At 38.0% G+C, this 22662-nt stretch overlaps 1 protein-coding gene and 1 pseudogene across 2 annotated transcripts in view; both read left to right on the top strand.

The window, feature by feature from the left end:
• The window catches only part of STK32A (serine/threonine kinase 32A), a 137657-nt gene that overhangs the window by 48227 nt on the left and 66768 nt on the right, over positions 1-22662 (top strand). The window lies entirely within an intron of this gene.
• LOC122439749 lies at positions 15406-15896 on the top strand (annotated as a pseudogene).

Genomic DNA, 22662 nt, shown 5'->3' with positions numbered 1-22662 from the left:
GGGTTTGATCCCTGGGTTGGGAAGATCTCCTGGAGAAGGGAAAGGCTACCCACTCCAGTATTCTGGTTTAGGGAATTCCATGGACTATATAGTCGATGATGTCACAAAGACTTGGACAGGACTGAGCGACTTTCACTTTCACTTTTTTCATTATCACAATAAAGTTTGCTTCCAGTACTAATTTGCTATAAGTTTATTTTTTATCATTAATGAGTAGTAAATTTTGTCAAATGTGTTTTTGTTTTATCAAGATCATTTCTATCATGTGGTGAAGTAAATTAATTGATCTTCAAATCTTAAAACAACCTTGATCCTAAAATAAATCCTAGTAGGTCATGTCCTATTAAAATAAACTCTAGTTGTTCGTGTCCTATTACAGTAAACCCTGGTTGGTAATGTTCTATTGGAGGAGGAAATGGCAACCCACTCCAGTGTTCTTGCCTGGAGAATCCCAGGGACGGGGGAGCCTGGTGGGCTGCTCTCTATGGGGTCGCACAGAGTCGGACAGGGCTGAGGTGATTTAGCAGCAGCAGCAGCAGATTGTCCCTTTGTATATATCACTAGACACTCAGTTCAGTTCAGTTCAGTCGCTCAGTCGTGTCCGACTCTTTGCGACCCCATGAACCGCAGCACGCCAGGCCTCCCTGTCCATCACCAACTCCCGGAGTTCACCCAAACCCATGTGCATCAAGTCGGTGATAACATCCAACCATCTCATCCTCTGTCATCCCCTTCTCCTCCTGCCCTCAATCTTTCCCAGCATCAGGGTCTTTTCAAATGAGTCAGCTCTTCGCATCAGGTGGCCAAAGTATTGGAGTTTCAACTTCAACATCAGTCTTTCCAATGAACACCCAGGACTGATCTCCTTCAGGATGGACTGGTTGGATCTCCTTGCAGTCCAAAGGACTCTCAAGAGTCTTCTCCAACACCACAGTTCAAAAGCATCAATTCTTTGGCACTCAGCTTTCTTTTTAGTCCTCTCACATCCATACATGACCACTGGAAAAACCATAGCCTTGACTAGACAGACCTTTGTTGGCAAAGTAATGTCTCTGCTTTTTAATATGCTGCCTAGTTTGGTCATAACTTTCCTTCCAAGGAGTAAGCATCTTTTAATTTCATGGTTGCAGTCACCATCTGCAGTGATTTTGGAGCTCAAAAAAATAAAGTCTGTCACTCTTTCTACTGTTTCCCCATCTATTTGCCATGAAGTGATGGGACCAGATGCCATGATCTTAGTTTTCTGAATGTTGAGCTTTAAGCCAACTTTTTCACTCTCCTCTTTCACTTTCATCAAGAGGCTCTTTAGTTCTTCTTCACTTTCTGCCATAAGGGTGGTATCATCTGCATATCTGAGGTTATTGATATTTCTCCCAGCAAGCTTGATTCCAGCTTGTGCTTCATCCAGCCCAGCATTTCTCATGATGTACTCTGCATATAAGTTAAGTAAGCAGGGTGGACAATATACAGCCTTGACATACTCCTTTCCTGATTTGGAACCAGTCTGTTGTTCCATGTTCAGTTCTAACTGTTGCTTCCTGACCTGCAAACAGCTTTCTCAAGAGGGAGGTCAGGTGGTCTGATATTCCCATCTCTTTCAGAATTTTCCACAGTTTATTGTGATCCACACAGTCAAAGGCTTTGGCATAGTCAATAAAGCAGAAATAGATGTTTTTCTGGAACTCTCTTGCTTTTTCCATGATCCAGAGGATGTTTGCAATTTGATCTCTGGTTCCTCTGCCTTTTCTAAAACCAGCTTGAACATCTGGAAGTTCATGGTTCACGTATTGCTGAAGCCTGCCTTGGAGAATTTTAAGCATTACTTTACTAGCATGTGAGATGAGTACAATTGTGCAGCAGTTTGAGCATTCTTTGGCATTGCCTTTCTTTGGGATTGGAATGAAAACTGACCTTTTCCAGTCCTGTGGCCACTGCTGAGTTTTCCAAATTTGCTGGCATATTGAGCGCAGCACTCTCACAGCATCAACTTTCAGGATTTGAAATAGCTCAACTGGTATTCCATCACCTCCACTAGCTTTGTTCATAGTGATGCTTTCTAAGGCCCACTTGACTTCACATTCCAGGATGTCTGGCTCTAGGTGAGTGATCACACCATCGTGATTATGTGGGTCGTGAAGATCTTTTTTGTCCAGTTCTTCTGTATATTCTTGCCATCTCTTCATAATATCTTCAGCTTCTTTTAGGTCCCTACCATTTCTGTCCTTTATTGTGCCCATCTTTGCATGAAATGTTCCCTTGGTATCTCTAATTTTCTTGAAGAGATCTCTAGTCTTTCCCATTCTATCATTTTCCTGTATTTCTTTGCATTGATCTCTGAGGAATGCTTTCTTATCTCTCCTTGCTATTCTTTGGAACTCTACATTCAAATGGGTATATCTTTCCTTTTCTCCTTTGCTTTTCATTTCCCTTCACTAGTACACATTTAAAAATATATATTTATGTTTATGTTTATATATCAATATTTCTTTTATTATGTATATTGTATGTATTTTTTAATGTGCATAAACAAGTTTAAAGGCAGTATTATCAGCCAATCAAGAGAAATGACCTGGTAATGTAGGATAGAAAGTGGGAGATAGCCAGAGCGAGCTGTGGAAGGTGAAGAGATAGATGTGGTTCAGGGAACAGTTAAGTGCACTGGCCCTAGGGAGAAACCAGGGCACTTCTTTCCTAACACAAGAACAGTGAACAGCAGTATGTAACTAGGTATTTCTAATGTGGTGGATTTGTTATTGGGCAGATGAATTATTTCTCATGCCACTGCCTCTGTGACATATGAGTTATCAACCGAGAGTGAAGAATGGGCCCAAGATAGGATTTTGAGGAGAAACCTGCTAAGTGACTGAAAGTGTGAAATTAATAGAGAATTAGGACTTTCTAAATATCTATTTCAGACTTGTGGTTATAAATGCAAAGTGAATCCAATCAGCACTGTTTTTTTTTCTCCTTAGAGTTCACTTAATGGATATTTGTTGTTTTTTTCCTGCTGTTTTAAAGCATATAGGTGTGTTTAAGTTTCATTGGGAGGCGTATCCTCACTATGACAGAATTTGATGAATTGAAAATGTATTTTGAGGAGGTAGTCTCAAGAAATAGACTCTTGGAGGAAACTTGAGGAAATCATACATACATAAACTCTAAGACAGTTCATATCTTTTTGCCTTTTCATACTTTTCATACAACCTAGACAGCACATTAAAAAGCAGAGACATTACTTTGTCAACAAAGGTCCATCTAGTCAAACCTCTGGTTTTTCCAGTAGTCATGTATGGATGTGAGAGTTGGACTATAAAGAAAGCTGAGCACTGAAGAATTGATGCTTTTGAACTGTGGTGTTGGAGAAGACTCTTGAGAGTCCTTTGGACTGCAAGGAGATCAAACCAGTCAATCCTAAAGGAAATCAACCCTGAATATTCATTGGAAGGACTGATGCTGAAGCTGAAGCTCGAACTCAACTTTGGCCACTTGATGTGAAGAACTGACTTATTGGAAAAGACCCTGATGCTGGGAAAGATTGAAGACAGGAGGAGAAGGGGACAGTAGGGAATGAGATGGTTGGATGACATCACTGACTCCATGGACATGAGTTTGAGCAAGCTCCAGGTGTTGGTGACGGACAGGGAGGCCTGGTGTGCTGCAGTCCATGGGGTCGCAAAGAGTCGGACACGACTGAGCGACTGAACTGAAGATGGCTCATATTTTTGAGAGTTTATTTTTGAGGTGTTATGCTAAAATATTACATTTATGATCTCATGTATTTTCAAATACTAGTTCCTATACATTAAAAATAGTATTTGTCCCTTTATAAAGATGAGTAAGCTGAAGATGAGAGGTTTGATTCATTGCCAAACTACAAAACCAGAAAGTCATGCCAAGTCTAGATTCCAAATCCCACTCCCAATTCTTTAAGACACTCAGTCTTAACTTATATTTTATTTTAATGTTACTTAGAGACAAATATCATTACTTCCAAAACTCTGGAATTGAAGTTTAAAAAATTAAACAAAACTACAAAATCAATTTAAAAAATTTTCAAGAATCTTTAACATGATGAGTTATAATGTGTTAGTGAAACCAAATCACCATTTGTAACTTGATATATTCCAGTTTGAGATTAAAAAAAGGAAAAAAAACACAAACAAGCAATATGCCTGCTCCTGCTTTCCTGATAGAGTTCCAAGTGCTGGATATCAGAACTGGAGATGGATGGAAAGCCTCATGAGACCAAAACATTTCTGAATGTTGGTCTAATTTGACCATAAACACTAGTCTGGTGAAGGAAAATGGGATGCATTAAAGATGAGAAGGGCATGGAGGACAAAGTAAGGATATCTGTATTTGATAGCAGGGCTGGGATGTCCTCTCCTAGCCCTGGAATTCTGAGACAGGCGACAGCTAGGTCAGTAAGGACATAAAATGCTTTTCTGGCTAGAGAGGCAAAGTAGTAGACAATACCAGGTGCTGGATGAACTTTTTCCCTCTCCACTTCATCCACTGGAGAAATCATCAATCAAAATACATGACTCAGCATATCCTGGAACCCTCTCAACCCCGTCAGGGCCTGTCCAGCCACTTTCTGAATCACAAGTGGTAATTGGTAACCCATCAGTCACCTGAATTCATCCCACTTAGAGTGTCTCTCTGCAGGCAGTCTACAATTCTCCTGAAGCACAAAAAGTGTTAACTTCTGATACTTTTTCTCTGGACCCCTGAAAAATTCTATGGGTAAGAATATGATTTAATGGTTCCTCATTATCATCTGAGCATGGGTCTTACTTTTCCTTTTACATGGGCAGGGGGGTGGCGAGATGTTGTTATTCCCCTTTGCTTGTTTACTGGCTAGAATATTCTCTGAGGTACTATCTCAGGAGATTCTGTAGAAGATAATAATAGTCATATTTTCCCCAGAGAAACTTCATAAATAACATCTCCAGAGCCAGTCCAGATGAGCTGATGGATCAGGGAATAGCATTTAAAGCTCTGTCCACAGAGAAGTCAGAGCTGGAGGAAAATCAGCTACTACATCACAATGTCAGGAAAATAATCTGCAGTGTCTTAGGTGTAGTGTTTAAAATTCATCCACAATCTTTATCATTGTGTAAATTATGGATTTTGATTCATTTTCTTGGAGGCTATAATTTATGGTTTGAATCAGGCAAGTAAGTGTGTGTATTACTATCTCTGAGGCTTTTATGAGTCCCTGCATTCAAAGTCAGTTCCTTCTGTTAGTTTCTAGCACAGTATCTTACACTTTTCCTTCACAGCCCTTATGTTTTATAACTAGATATTTGTGCAAATATTTGTTGTGTAGATGATTAGATTTCTGAAGAAGGAAACCATGATTCTTGGTTTACTCTTTTAGCCTCAGCACCTTGTATAATAAACAAATAATTAGGTGTAAAATGGTCATTGAATAAACAAGTGTTCATCATGTACCAAACTATTTGGATGCTGAGGTTGCTGATGGATGGACTGAGGAAAGCATAAATTCCTCAAAGTGTTCAAATGAGGAATTCAGGTCAAAAAAAAAAAGAATGGTTACAAGACAATACAAAGCAAGCATCTATAGCTAGGTTTCTGGAGTGTTCTATAACAGAGAAATGACTGGGTGCTCTGAAAGTACAAAGAGGATTAACATCTTATTTATATTTGGTGAGAAGAGGTTAGGAAAGACTAAAGTAGAGGATAAATGAACTCTGAGTCTTTATGTCTCCTGTGCTGTGTTTAGTCACTCAGTCGTGTCAGACTCTGCAACCCGATGGACTGTAGCCCGCCAGGCTCCTCCATCCATGGGGATTCTCTGGGCAATAATATTGGAGTTGGTTGCGATGCCCTCCCCCAGGGGATCTTCCCAACCGAGGGATCGAACCCAGGTCTCCCGAATTGCAGGTGGATTCTTTACCATCTGAGCCACCAGGGAGTGAAGCTATGTCTCCTGATATGTACATAAAAAGTTTCCTCTGGGGAAAAAGGAAGTTTTAGTGAACATTTATCATAACTATTACATGGTAGTCCTCACATCCGTCCTATGCACTTCCAAAAAAAAATTTTCCATGTTTATGAATTTTAGATATATGCTATTTTTTTCTAATTTTTGGCCATACCCTGCTGCATGTGGAATCATAGTTCCCCAATAGGGATTGAACACACGCACCCTGCATTGGGAGGCAGAGTCTTAGCCACTGGGCCACCAGGAGGTCCCTGCTGCTGCTGCTGATAAGTCGCTTCAGTCATGTCCAACTCTGTGCGACCCCATAGACAGGAACCCACCAGGCTCCTCTGTTGCTGGGATTCTCCAGACAAGAACACTGGAGTGGGTTGCCATTTCCTTCTCCAAGGAAGTCCCTAGATATGTACATTTTGAACCTGGATATACTGTACATATAAGATACACAAGAGTGGATAAGGTCATCTATGTGTGTTTTGATGAAGGCATTTAAGGTGTTTTTCCCGTGGAGAATATTGTAAGGCTACTTAGGAGACAGAGAAAAAGCATTTTATAAATTTCAAATCTTCTTAACTCTACTGCTGGGTTTTCCTAAAGAGGAAAACTGGAAACTGGACAACATATTCTAGAAAGGGAATGTGGGAAATAAGTACTCTCATAAATTCTTTGTGGGAATTAAAAATGATACACCCTCTATAGAGATAAATTTGGCAATTCAGAGTCTAAAATTACATATGCCTTTACCCTTTGTTTTAATAAACTTTATCTTAGCAAACCCACTTCTAGGAATCTACCCCAAAGTAGTTCTGGCCAAACTACAAAAAGCAAGATGCAAAAAGTTTTTCACTATTGTATCAGTAATAGCAAAAGGCTGGAAACAATGCGAATTGTCCTTCAGTGGGAAACAGGTTGAGTAAACAAGTAACATCGATATAATGCAGCACTACACAGCTGAGAAGGGACTGAGAAGTATGTCTATACGCTATTAAGGGCTGTTGTCTATACCTTTAAGCGGAAAAAGCAGTGTGACCTCAAACTGATCTACAGATTCTATCTATATCCCTATCAAAATCTCAGTAGATTCTTTGGGGAAAAAAATGGCAAGCTGATCTTAAAATTCATGTACAACTTCAAGGGATCTGAAACTCAAGAAATTCAAAGGAATAGCTAAAACAGTCTGAAAAGAACAAAGTTGGAGGGCTCACACATGATTTCAAAAGTTAATCCAAAGCTGCAGTAATGAAGACAGTGTAGAAGGCGCATGATGATAAACATGAAACTGAGTTGAGAGTCTAAAAACAAGCCCGTCATTTATGATCAATTAACTTTTAATCAGGGAGCCAAGAAAATTCAATGGGTAAACAGTCTTTTCAGCAAATGGTGCTGGGACAATGCGATATTCAAATGCAAAGAACCCCTACTTCACACTAACAAAAATGAACTCAAAGTAGGTAATAGACCTAAAGAACTAAAACCATAAAAATTATTATTCTAAAAATCTGGAGTAGATCTTTGTTATCTTGGATTAGGCAATTGTTTTTTAGATATGACACCAAAAGCACAACTAATAAAATAAAAATACAGATAAATTGAACACCATCAAAATTTAAAACTTTTGTTGTTCAGAGACATCATCAAGAAAGTTAAAAGACAAGTGGGAAAAATATTTGCAAATCATATATCTGATAAGGGACTTGCATCTAGAATATGTAAAGGATTCCTACAACTCAATAATAAAAAGAGAGATAAAACAATTGGAAAATGGACAAAAGGTTAGAATAGACATTTTGACCAAGAAGATATGCACACGAGAAGATGTTCAACATTACTAGGCGTTAGGGAGATGCAAATCAAAACCACAATGATATAACACTTCACACCAATTAGAATGGCTACTACTTAAAAATTGGAATATAAAAAGTGTTGGCAAGATAAGAAGTAATTAGAACCAGTGTGCATTGCTGGTGGGAATGTAATGTTGCAGTAACTGTGAAAAGTGGTTTGGCAGTTCCTTAAAAAGGGCTTCTCTGCTAGCTCAGATGGTAAATAATCTGCCTGTAATGCAGGAGACTAGGGTTCAATCCCTGGGTCAGGAAGATCCCCTGGAGAAGCAAATGGCTACCCACTCCAGTATTCTTGCCTTGAGAATTCTGTGAACAGAGGAGCCTGGCGGGCTACAGTCCATAGAGTCACAAGGAGTCAGACACAACTGAGCAACTATCACTTTCACTTCTTAAAAAGTTAAACATAGAATTACTATGCAATCTAGTGGTTCCAATCCTAAGAACATGCTAAAATATTTGAAAAGGACTCAGATACTTGTACACCAATATTCACAGTGGCGCTTTTCACAGACATCAAAAGGTAGAAACAACACAATTGTTTGTCAATAGATGAATGGAAAAACAAAATGTGGTATATGCATACAGCAGGATATTATTCAGCCTAAAAAGGGATGAAATTCTGATAGATACTGCATGAATAAACCTTGAAAACATTATGCTAAGTGAAATAAGTCTGATACAAAATTTTACTTATATGAGGTACCTGAAATAGACAAACACATACAGGTAGAAACAGAGGTTACCAGGGATCAGGAGAGGGAGAATTGCCATGTATTATTTTAATGGGTAGAATTCTTGTTCAGGGTGGAGAGAATGTTCTGGAAATAGGTCATGGTGGTGATTACACAACATTGTGAATGTATTTAATGTCACTGAATTATACACTTGAAGTGGTTAATATGGTAAATCTTATATGTATTTTACTATAATCAAAAATATTTTTTAGAAGTTATTAATAAATGAATGGAGGTATTAAAATTGAGAGGAACAGGAAACTTTTTCTCAATATACCTGGATTTGAAGACTTGATTTTGACTTCATAAAATACATAACTATTTTATATAACTATAAAAGAAAATGAAATTTTAAAAACAATCCCCTCAAATGGAATGTATAGTGAAACAAATGAACCCAAGCCTCTCTCTGGTTTTGTCGTATAACCACACAGAAATGTACTATTTCAAGTGATTTTCAGTGACTTTTAGTGTAATTATGCTATAATGACAAAAAAGAATAGCAATTGCTTAAAGTGTTTTCAGTAATGGTATTGTTGAAGGTAATGATATTGCTATTCTGAAAGTGTTTTACATATATTATGGGATAAAGCAAACAGCATGGTGGGTAATATGTTAAAACCTTGAGAGATATCAAAATCTTTGAGAATCAGGATTTTCAGTAAGGAAGAAAGGAGTTACTGCTATAATACTGATGAGATTAAGATTTGCTATAGTCTTGAATATAAATTGAAAATATCACTACGAATTTATGGCACATTTACCTTCAATTATTTTTGTGGAAACATATATGTATTATGCGTGCATGCATGCTAAGTCTCTTCAGTCGTGTCCAACTCTTTGTGGGCCTGTGGATGTAGCCCACCAGGCTCCTCTGTCCGTGGGATTCTCCAGGGAAGAATACTGGAGTGGGTTGCCATGCCTTCCTCTAGGGGGATCTTCCCAACCCAGGGATCAAACCCAGGTCTCTTAGGTCTCCTGCATTGGCAAGTAGATTTTTTTTTTTTTAACCACTTGTGCCACCTGAGAAGCATATATATAAACATATACATATATACACACACACACACACATATATAATACCTATACTTATATCAAGTATTTATATCTATTCCTAGCTCTGCCTATTGAAAAGACCTAGTAACAATGACAACCCAATTGCAGCAAACACTTCTGTCACTCCGTCTGGAGGAGGAAATGTACAAGATCACCATGAATATCTTTTCATATCAGAAAGTCTTCTGATAGCTTTATAGCTATCAAAACTTATGAGGGTTATTTCAAAATAACACATGATCCAACTTGGCTATGTTACAAAGGCCAAAGAACAGATATCAGTAAGAGTGACAACATGACACCCATGATTTCATTATGATTAAAAAAATCTTACTGATTGCTTTGGGAGGATTCTAGGAAACCAACAAATCATTTTGAAAAGTGATAAATAAAAGACCTCAACATTCATTTTACCTTTCCTATATGAACCATACCTTAAGTAACCAAATAATTGATGAAAGCCTATTTCTCTTTATAAAAGTACTCTAGCTAAAATAAAAAGGAGAAATGATAGAACTCGAATATTACAACCTCTAAGGAGTCTTTGGATCTAGGCATTCAGGTGATTAGTGATTGATAACACCATGAGAAGATAGACTTACTAATTATATACCTCCTGATCAAAGTACATACCTCCACCTGTGAAGTAGTCTTGCCCCGCCCCACCCAGCAACCCTGCCCAGTCAAACCTGAATCTGGCAAACCTTAAGATCTAATGACCAATTTTTGCAAAATACAGAGCTGTGAAACAGAGAACGGAGAAGGCACTGGCGACCCACTCCACTATTCTTGCCTGGAAAATCCCACGGACAGAGGAGCCTGGTGGGCTGCAGTCCATGGGGTCGCTAAGAGTCGGACATGACTGAGCGACTTCACTTTCATGCATTGGAGAAGGAAATGGCAACCCACTCCAGTGTTCTTGCTTGCAGAATCCCAGGGACAGGGGAGCCTGGTGGGCTGCTGTCTATGGGGTCGCACAGAGTCAGACACGACTGATGCAACTTAGCAGCAGCAGCAGCAGAAGCAGAGAAAGACATGCCAGAAATGCAAACAGCAAAATTCAGACTTCGCAACTGTTTCAGCAAAAATGAGTTAATTTCTTCAATTAAAAATTACTAGGAATAAAAGAAAAGAAGAGTTTGGATAAGATAGCTTTAGAATAAAAATAGGTTTCAAAGGCACATAAACCAAGGACAAAGTATGGACCTTGTCTGAATCCATGTTAAGGACTCAAATATTCTATAAAAGATCCTTTCTAAAAGCAGACATTTATAGAATAATCAGTGATTTGTGAACACTGAGTATTTGATGAAAACTTCTAGATCATTAGTATAGATTAGAAGCTGACAGGTCTGTGTTAGTTCCTTTCCTGATGAGCCAAGACAACATAAATAATTTTTTTAATTGAAATATATTTGACATCTAACATTGTGCAATATTAAGTGTACAACATGTTAACTTGACGCATTTATGTATTGTAATATGGTTGCTGTTGTGATGATCAACACTTCTGTCATGTCACATAATGATCTCTTTTTTTAGTGATCGAAATCATTGTCATAATCTCTTAGCAAGTTTATTGATTATAATACAATACTATTTTCTATACTCACTATACTGTGTACTAGATTTCTGGGGCTTATTTACTTCTGGTTGCAAGGAGACAGAATGTATTAGGCATATCAAAGTAGAAATATTTTTGTTGAGTTTATTAGGCCTTCTAAATATAAAAATTAAATGACAAAATCTTACTACTTAGATACCTGGTTACCTTATTTTCAAAAAGATTTTATGCATATACCAGCATATATGTGTAAAGTGTTCTTTTTCCTTTTGTGGTTGTGTTTGTATATCCTTTTTTTTTTTTTTACTATATACTATTATATACATTGAGCATTCATGTACTGTAATGCATCTTCCCATTGCCGTATCTTTTGAAAATCTTTTCCTATCAGAATATAGATTTGCCTCATTTTTAAAAAATTGCTGTATAATCAGTAACATGAATATACTATAATTTATTCATGTGCTTCCCTATTAATGGGCATGCAAATTGTTTTTTATTTTATATAATGTCCTCTGTATCCTTACATCTTGGTGTAATTTTTCAACTGTGTCTATGGTGAAATTTTCCAGCAGTGAAATTATAGGGTCAAATACCATGTGTTTTTTCAAGAGGTATTTCCAAATTGTCCTCAAAGGCACTCTTACCAAACTACCTTCCCTCCTGAGCACATGAGAGTGCCCAGTTCTCCACATTCTCACTGATGATGGCTTGCATCATCAAGCCTTGATGAAAGTCTTCTCACTCTGACACACTGGGTGTGTAAATTCTCTCCCTCTTAAATGATACCAAAGCAAATTTAGATTCTTTCTCAATTTAGTTCCCATGTTACCCTAGCGATTAACCTTTCTTTCAGCTTGTTGTGCATGCTGTGGTATTTCAATTCAAACACAAACACACATACACCCCCAAAAAACTGGGCATAATTATTTATAAACTGTTGAAACCTGACTTTTATGAATATTAGGTTTTTCGGTGTTGTCATGGCAAATTCATGAATAATATTGAGATGAACAAAAAGTTCATTTGAGTTTGTCTATAATATCTTATGGAAAAACCCAAATAAAATTTTGGCCAATCCAATACTAGTTTGGTTTTACTTTTTCTGAGTTTCACACTAGACACACTTTGGAAAATTACTACACAGCCACAAGAGGAGAAATATAATGGCCAGTACTCCAAAGAAAGGCTTTAAACTTCCAATTTGTACTTCATAGATGGGACGATGCACCCTAACCTCCTCTTAGCTCATTCCTCAGGGATCTCTTCTTACAAGGGCTAATGCTTTTACTAAACTCTGAAAAGCCTATTGTGGGCACTCCTTGGTCAGAGTGTAAAAATTAATTAATTCTTTTACCATTTTAGTGCACAGGACAACAGTGATTCTTAAAAACACTTCTAGAGATCTCTGGGTGAAGATCAGAAATATCCCACCATTGGAATGAAACTACCCAAGGGGCATGCATATTGAATGTTGAGAGTTAAATCGAAGGGTGTTTAAATAAGTCTTCTACTCCCCAACAGGATTTTTTTAATAAACTTTAGATGCTTTTCATCTCATGAAGTTTATTGGTCGCTATGCACACAATATGTGGTTTAACTACTTGGATTTAGATGCAATCCTGCCTCCACGATGTCCTAACGTGGTTCTTGAGGAAATATTTAACCTCTCTACACCACTGTCTTTTTTTCCCCAATCAATGTCTTTTCTTCCCCCACAATTTTCTTGAAGTATATTATACACATCATAAAATTCATGATTTCACGTGTGTGGTTCAGTGATCCTCAGTAATTTTACTGAGTGGTGCAACCATCACCATAAATCAATTTTAGAACCTTTTAGCCTCCCAATAAGATCCCTTGTTCCCACTGAGTTAATCCCCATTCCCACCTTGAGCCCCAGGTAACTAATAATCTACTTTCTGTATCTATAAATTTGCCTTTTCTGACAGTTGCACATAAACAGAGTTACAAATACGTAATCTCTTGTGTCTGGCTTCTTTCATGTAGCATAAAGTTTATGAGGTTCATCCATGATGCACTCTGTGCTATTAATTTGTCCCTTTTTAGTGCTAAATAGCATGTCACTGTATGGATGTACCACATTTTGTCTGTCTATTCACCAGTTGATGGACATTTAATTTTTCTCTAGTTTTTGGCAATTATGAATAAAGCTGCAACGAATATTTGTGTACAGGTCTTTGCATGTAAATGTGATTTTATTTCTCTTGGATAAATAACTTTAAAAGTGGAACTGCCAGATGATATGGTAATTTAATGTTTAACTTTTTGAGAGATTCACAAACTATTCTCCAAAGTGACTGCACCATTTACATTTCCACCAGCAATGTTCGAGTGTTCCCTTTTCCCTGCATCCTAGAGCCAACATTAGTTATTGTCTGTCTTATTTATTGCAGTCATTCAGATGAGCATGACATTTGTGGCTTTAGTTTCCATTTCTCTAATGCTTAATAATGTTAGGCATCTTTTCATGTGTATCTTCTTTAGTGAAATGTCCGTTCATATCTTTGCCCACTTTTTTGGGGGTCGTATTATTTTTGAGTGGTAGTAATCCTTTGTAAATTCTGGGTATAATCCTTTATCTGTTACATATTTGGCAAATATTCTCTCCTAGTCTGCTGCTTACTTTGTCATCTTCTTAATGGCATCTTTTGGGAAGTGCAAAAATTTAGATGATCTAAAATTTAATAAAATTTTAATGGTCAATTTTTTAATAGACCTTGCTTCTAGTATTGTATCTAGGAAAGCTTTGTTTAATCCAAAGTCTCAAAGATTGTGTCCTATGTTTTACTCTAAAAGTTTTGTTGTGTTGGCCCTTACGTTTACATAGGTGATCTATTTGCGTTATTGTTATGTATGGTGTGGTTTTAAGCTCATCATTTTTGGATGTGAATATCTAATTGTCTCAGCACCATTTTATTAACCAATGGTCTTTTCCTGGCATCTCAGTCAAAAATCAATTGACTATAAAGATATATTTCTGAGCTCTTAATTCTGTTCCATTGACCTATACCTCTCTCATGCCAGTACCAAACTGTGTTGATAACTATACCTTTATAGTACATCTAGAAATTGGGAAGTAAAAGTCCTCTGATTTTTTATTTTCAAAATTATTTTGGCTATTCTAGGTATTTTAAATTTCTTTATAAATTTAAGAGATGCATGTCCATTCATACAAAAACAAAAAGCCTGCTGGGAATTCGATAGGAATTATACTGACTTTAAATATAAATTTGAGTATAACTGACATGTTAACAATATTTGAGTCTTTTAATCTATGAACATGGACTGTTTCTCTAGTTATTTAGACCTTTAATTTCCATAAGTGAAGTTTTATGATTTTCCATGTATGTCTTGCTCTTCTTTGCTAAATTTACTTTTAAGTATTTTATTATTTTTGAACTTTTCTGAATGCAGTTGTATTCTTAATTTTACTTCCATTTTGCTCACTGCTTAATAGAAAAATACAATTGATTTTTGTATATTGGTCTTGTAGCCTAAAACCTTGCTGTCTTGTTTATTAGTTCTAACAGTTTTTTTGTAATTCCCTTATGATTTTCTATGTGCAGAATCATGTTGTCTGTAATTAAAGGAAGTTTCACTTCTTCCTTTATAATATTCTTTCCTCCATTCTTGGCTTCCTTTATCCTTCTTTCCCTCTTCCCATCTTTCCTTCCTTTCACTGGCTAGAATCTTCAGTACTATATTGAATAGAAGTGAAAGGAGGTATTCTTGCCTTGTTTCTGATCTTAGAGGGAAAGTATTCAATCTTTCCCTATTAAGTATAATATTCACTGTTTTATTGCAGATACCCTTTATCAGATTGAGGAAGCTCCCTTCTGTTTCAAGTTTGTTGAGAGTTTTTATCATGAATGAATGTTGTATTTTGTCACATGCTTTTCCTGTGTCTATTGAGATGATGATAATGTTTTGTCCATTATTCTACTCATATGATGCTTATATTCATTGATTTTTCAGATATTAATCCCATTTGGTCATGGTGTATAACTTTTTGAATATGTTGATGGATTTGGTTTGCTGTTTTATTGAGGATTAAGCCTGAATTGCAAGTAGAAGATGAAGAAAGGCAAAGATGCACTGGCCTTCTATTCTTTCCCCACCTTCCTCCTTTCTGACAAAAGAAAGCAGAGGCGCTTTAAAATCGTACATGTCTGAGACAGGAGGACAATAGTCTCAGGATTTAAAAGCAAGAGCATTGAGAGTAAGCATGAGGTTACTATCCTAGGAGGACTCAATTAATCTGTAGAGAAGTTTTATGGACCACAAGGAACACCATATGAAGGCAGAGTATGGAAAGTTAGAGTAGATCTTCCTGATAAATATCCTTTCAGATCACCTTCTATAGGATTCATGAATAAAATTTCCCATCCAACATTGATGAAGCATTAGGAACTGTGTGTCCAGATATAATTAATCAACTTGGATAGCTCTTTATGATCTTACCAATTTATTTGAGTCCTTCCTACCCCAGTTGTTGGCCTACTGCAACCTCATAGATCCTCTCAATGGTGATGCTGCAGCTATGTACCTCCATCTACCAGAAGAATACAAGCAGAAAATTAAAGAGTGCATCCCGAAATATGCAATGGAGGATGCACTGAAAGAACAGGAAGAGGGCACCAGAACTCTCTTTGGAGAGTTCTAGGTCTGACTTTTCAGAAGATGAGGCCCAGGACATGAAGCTGTAGTAGAAAAAGCACCTGCTTTTCAGAAAGGCTATTATTTCCTAACCATGTGAAGCAGACTATTATATTCATATTTAAAGAAAGTAATTTCTTATTACTAAACAATGTTTTATCAATAATAGCATTGAGGTATATATATATTTTTTATATGTATATTATATATATAATGTATCACCCTTTAGATCCTGATTTCTTGGTCATTTCTCAACCTGAGGTACGTAGCATATTCCCACATTCCATTTTGGTAGCAATATGTGGTCCATATGCATGCATTCATAAGTCCATTTGGCCATGTCAGCCTGTGTGCTACTGAACTGTTAAAAGGAATAGCTGCTCAGATAGGCATGAGTCAAAATAACAGGAAAAAGTTGCTTCTTTTATTTGTGGTTCCAAAGATACAAACCAAAGCCAATTAGCTTTTGGATGTGAAGACAGAGTAGGGTTTTTTCAAAACAGAAAGGAAAAAATTGGGGAGGAAGAGGCCTTCTGTGGGAGCATTTAGAGCCAGCCACATCAGGACCAGAGCTGCTGCTCGCTGTGCATCCTAGGTGGCCCCACTTCTGTGGAGTAACAGTATAAGACAGGGAGCTCACTGAAGCATTGAAACTTAAAACAACTTTTTCAACTTGGATTTTAAGTACATTTCTATATGTAGATCCCCGCCCCTCTTGCTACCAGGCCCTGTAGCCACAAGTGTTTTGTTGTTGTTGTTGTTGGTTTGTTTGTTTTTGCTTTGGAGCCTTTTGGAAATATTTTCTGAATCTGATTCTTTTTCTTGGGGATAGAACTTGTGTTCCAGACCATTTTTTGAGAGGCTAGGACAGGAGGAGAAAGTGACTGGGAAGAGGTTTCCTCTCATCTGGCAGAGTCCCATTCTCATCGTGCTGTTGGCCACTGTGAGCCCATTGCCCTGGACTAATAAGGGTGGTTGTGGGGGTTTTGTTTTGAGGTTTGGGGTTATTGGTGGTTGGTTTTTTTTTTTTTGGTGTGTGTGCATCGTGCTGAGGTTGCACATTTAATCTTCACCTTCCACGAGCTTGCTCCCCCTTGGGCAGCCTCTCAGTGGACCGTTAAGACTCGGGAAGAAGACCGTGCTGGCGGCTGTGCCCCCGGATCCTGTCACTCGTGTTTTGACTGTGTGTTCCCTTCTGCTGCTCTTGGCTGCAGTCTCTCATCGTCTCCTTGTGGGAGTGGGAAACGGGTATCATAGACCCAAGTTATTTTAAATTTAAATAAAGTTCTAAATTTAAAATGAGTAACAATTGGAATAAATAATGGTTCTTGTACCCAAAGTGACTCTACATGGGAAAAAAAACCTGAATTGCTACTATCAGTAAAAATGAGGATAAAGATATTATTTACCTCATACGTTTATAGTAACAATTAAATACAGTAATACATAAAGTAACTAGCACGGTATCAGAACATAGTAAGAGCTCAATTAATGGGAATCATGTTGATTATACATATATTCACAAAAGGGCACTCTCCTACACCGTTGGTAGGAATGTAAATTGGTGCAGCCACCACGGGAAATAGTATGGAGGTTCCTTCAAAAACTAAAAATAGAGTTACCATATGATCCAGCAATCCCAATCCTGGGCATATATCCAGAGAAAACACAGTTCCAATTCAAACAGATACACACACCCCAAAGTTCATAGTGGCACTGTTTGTAATAACCAAGACATAGAAGCAACCTAAGTGTCCATCAACATATGAATGGATAAAGAAGCTGTGGTATATATATACACACATGCAATGCATATTACTCAGCCATAAAAAAGAATACTAATACCATTTACAGTAACATGGATGGACCTAGAGCTTATTATACTAAATGAAATCAGACAGAGAAAGACAAATATGATATCACTTATATGTGGAATCTAAAAGTAGTACAAATGAACTTATTTACAAAACAGAAACAGACTCACAGACATAGAAAATAAACTTATGGTTACCAAAGGGGAGGCGGGGGAGGGATAAATTGTGAGTATAGAATTAACAGATGCATACTACTATATATGAAATAGCTAAACAACAAGGATCTGTAGCAGAGGGACCTATATTCAATATCTTACAATAAACCATAATGAGAAAGGATCAAAAAAAGAATATAGATATATACCTATATATATGGGCTTCCCTGGTGATTCAGGCAGTAAAAAATCTGCCTGCAATGTGGGAGACCTGGGTTCGACCCCTGGGTTGGGAAGATCCCCCGGAGAAGGGAATGCCTACCCACTCCAGTATTCTGGCCTGGAAAATTCCATGAACAGAGGAGCCTGACTGGCTATACTCCATGGGGTCGCAAAGAGTCAGACACAACTGAGCGACTTTCACTACACACACATATATATATGTATATATATAACTAAAAATCTTTGCTGTAAACCTGAAACTAACACAATATTGTAAATCAGCTATAAACCAGTCAATAAATATCTTCATATAATCATTTCTGTAAAATAATAGGAAACAATGCATAAAATAAGTTAATCTGCTTAATACCAGAGCTATATTACATTCATGGGTGGAAAAACAAAGGTAATTTTAATATCTATCCTCAAGGTACTAACAGGTACTGCTTTAAGCAGTTTATGTATATTAACTGCACTTAATCTTACCAACAGCCCTGTGAAGTATGTACCAGTATAGATGGGCATGTGGGTGACTTATATAACTTGGTGCATCTAGTTTTAAAAACTTTAAAAGGCAGAACGGGGATTTGAGCACAAGCAGTCTAACCCCAGAGCCAAGTTCCTTACCACCATGCTATGTGCCACATTTTGTGCTAATTACTTTACAAACGTTATATCTAATTTGCTTCTTATGTACAAATATCCTCTCTGAGTTTCAGTTTCCTTTAAGGAACTTGCTCTAAATTAACATTTGATATTTAAACCTAGGCCTGCCGAAAGCCTGTGCATTTTCCATTTGTATTTTCTATCTGTGTGTTTCTAAATGGATTCCATCTTTGATGAATCAGTATCTTTTTCTACAAAGCTGAGAACTTTTAAAAGTAATAACTGATATTTGTCCAGCATTTCCCATGCTTTGCTAGATGGAGACATCAGAACTGTCCCTTGCTCAGGTAAAGTCTCAATGCAGATTTGACACAACAGCTCTGGAACAAACAGCAGGTTCCCCTAATGTCAGGGTTTTCAGGCTTTTTTCTCTGTCTCCCACAGGAAGAAATATTTTTCATCACAACCCAGGAGGTATACTCAGAGAGACACACATGTACAAACAATGTTTATAGTCTTACATGTTAATAGCATTTATTTTATGTTACTCAGTCTTTTATTTTTTTAAGTGCATGTTAAAACCAACCAAACTGACTTCACAACCATTAATTAATTATGACTCACAGTTTAAAAAACACTCCATTGGAACATATTTTATTGAGTTGGCCATAAAAGGCATTCAGGTTTGTCATGACAGCTTATGGAAAAACCCAAAAGAACTTTTTGGCCAACCCCATGGTTCTTTCCAAAGCTCCATTTCCAAGCAGGTGAGCGACTGATTTGGTTGATGGCATAGTGGAAATGACAGCAGTTAATCCAAAAGCATACAGGAAAATACTTTCAAATTATGAAAAGTTGTGTGCATAAGAATATGGCATTGTGTATAATAGGGAGACATGGTTTTCCATGGAATACTAGAGATGTCTCTGTGAGAAGTGTCCCTTGGGCTGAGACTGAAAGATGAAGTGACAATAACCAGGCAGCGGACAGTGCTGTGTGCAGGCAAGGCCACACCACAGCCCAGTCTCCTAAGGCTGCAGGGGCATGAACTACTAGCTGAGGAATGGAAGGAAAAGATCTTCAGGATAAATCTGGGGAAGTAAACAGGGCCAGGTCACATAGGGTCTTGCAGACCATGGAAAGAGGTGAAGGGGATTCCTGAGGCTGGAGAACATAAAACTCACCTTGTAAAAAGATAGCCATGGTGTGTAGAATGGACTGGAGAATTTCAACATGATACAAAGAGCTGTGAATAGTCTGCTGCAATATGGTGGGGTGGGGTGGGGGAGGGTGGTAGTCCTGTCACTTATCTCCTCTCTTAGTGAGCAGACTTTACAATGCACTTCACATGCATGGGGACCAGACTTACTAATTTTGGAGCTGCCAACCGAGAAATAAGCAAGCCATGATATAGCATTTTTTAAAAAGTAATGAAAAATGCATCTCTGAGACTATGGGATAAATGGTCAAGGTATAGGGAAGCTCTTACTCTTTTATGCTGAAAAAAAAATCAGATTATGATATGAACTTTCATATCCTAGTTATTACCAAACTGCATTATGCTCACATATTTTACTGAATATAGTTCTGGAAATAAAATACTTATCTTCTCACCCTCTGAGAGTTTAGGATCTATGATAGAGGGCCTCAGATCTGATGTGTGAAAGGGGAAAGAGGATTTTTAACAGCCACACCTGGCTCCATGATTAAAGAAATTTAAAATCATGCTGGGCAAGGGAAGCGTGGTGCTTCTTGCCTGGGATGCTTCTTTCTTTGATTAATCATCCCCTGCATGGTCCAACACTGTTGTTCACTTGCCACAGTCGGCACCTTTATCAGTCCTTTTTTTGGATAAAAAGAGCTTCGCCCAAGTCACAATAAAAATTGTTTGTTCACTCAGGGTGAATTTAATAAGACCTTTGTCCCCCACTTAACGTTAAAGGAAGTAATGGGAGAGGAGTTTTCTGATCTGTGACCAGTTTGGGGACCTCCACCCTGCCTCCAGCAGGGAGCTGAACACAGCCAGTCACTGCTCTGTATGTGAACCCAGTCTGCCTAGGTTGTTTCCAGGGGCATCCAGTGATGCTCACGGTTAGCACTCTCTTCTCTCTTCTTTTGGTACCCAGTCCTCACCTACCTCATTTGCCAGCTATCCCAGTGAGACCCTGCTCACATGCCATGAGCCATCATCATTTCTATTATATTAGCCGAGGATAGCCTAAGGTGCAATAGGTCTCAGGCAGGATTACATATAATTAGCACACCCTTACTTCCTGAAAACCTGTAAACACAACAGATAAAACGTGTAGTGGTGCAGCTGGGAGGATTGTGAACCAAATCGCCCATGTCCAGGCACCTATCCTGGTGCCCATTAAACCTGTGGCAGAGATACCTAACCAGTCCTTGCATGAAGGTGAAGAATAACACTTCCTACACTTCTCACATTGTTACCAAGCACTTCCTGTGTTTCTATCGTAATCCCCCCCACACACACCCCAAGGCTTAATTTCTGACATCTGTGTGAATCAGTCTTCAGTGGTAAGCAGAATTTTATTTGTTCAACAAGTGAACTCTGAGAACCTAGCTTTCATTAGAATGTTACTCCCTTAGATTAATGCTTCATTGAATTGCTCATTTTTCTTTTGTTTTTGTGTTTGTAGCACAATGATCATTCTAAAGAAGAAAATGTTCTCAATACACTTCTTCCATCATTGATATTCTACGTTTGTTTCCTAAGCAAAGAATTTGTCCCTCGGCATTGGTTTGCATCCCTGGGCACTGCTTTGCGGTCTCTCAATTCTGTGATTCAAATAAAACTTTAAAATGTGATCTCTGTGAAAAAAAAAAAAATGTGATCTCTGTGACATGATGTCAAAAGAAACATGTCACAATAGTGTTGATACAGAGGGCTTTTTGTGACTAGAAATCATGTCTGTGCTTTGAGGAAAACAAAACAAATCAGAGCAGTTGGAATGCATTTTTACAGGAGGTTCTTTGCAAACAAGCAGAGGCCAATCCTGCTCACCTGTGTCTCGTTTCCTCTTCCCGTCCCTCCAGCTCTTGCTCCTTCAAGTCTGATCATGTGTCTTGCTTAACCCTCTTCAGGGTCTCTCCAGCAGCACAGACTTGTGAAGCTCCTGTCAGGGGATCTGCTCTCTGCCTTCCTCTCCAGCTTCCCCATCACACATCATTCCAACAAACCCTCACTCTTCTTTCCCTCCTCACACTGTGTTCTTTCCCATGTCTGTGCTTAATCCAGGCTGTTCTCCTCGTTTAAATCTTACTTTTGGACCTGGAGACCCCTTCACTGCTCCCATCTGTAGGGTGTTTCATCTCATGTAAATTACTTAAACTTCTCTGGGCCTTGATTTCCTCCTCTGTAAAATGGGAGTATAAGAGCAGCATTGTGGAGTCAATGACACAAACATGTAGAGTGCTTTTAGAGCCTGCCCCGGAGAAGCCATCTAATGGAAACCTCAGCCATGTTGGCTTTATTTTGTATTTATTATTGTCACCATCCTTCAAAATTTAACTCCAGTGTCTCCTGTGTTGAGAAGCTTTCCTGTCACTGCTCATCCCCAGGACTGAGTGAATTACTTCCCTTTCCTGTACACTTACTTCTTTATGGCTCTCTTTATATCTTTTTTCTTATCATGAATGTGGTTTATGATTTGTTATAATGTTAAGCAGTGAAGTCGTTAATGTGGAAAAATAAGCATGAGATGGTTCAAGGAGGCCTCATGACTCGTGTTTTATGGACCTCCTGTAGCAGTGTATTCAGGATATGATTGTTAATGACAGGTGAATAAATGGAGTTTTCTTCATTTTCTGGGCTTCATAGCTCTGTAGACTTATGGTTAATGGGTGCTTATTGTATGCCAGGAATAACATTAAATATTATACTCATTGTAGCATTGAGACATATATTACCATATGTATTAATAAAATAGCTAGTAGGAAGCTGCTGTATAATGCAGGGAGCTCAGCTCAATGCTCTGTGCCAACCTAGAAGGGCGGAG

Source organism: Cervus canadensis, chromosome 4 (assembly GCF_019320065.1).
Source record: "Cervus canadensis isolate Bull #8, Minnesota chromosome 4, ASM1932006v1, whole genome shotgun sequence".
NCBI lineage: Eukaryota > Metazoa > Chordata > Mammalia > Artiodactyla > Cervidae > Cervus > Cervus canadensis.
The sequence above is the reverse complement of the archived record's forward strand: the minus strand, read 5'-3'. Positions and strand labels throughout refer to the sequence as shown.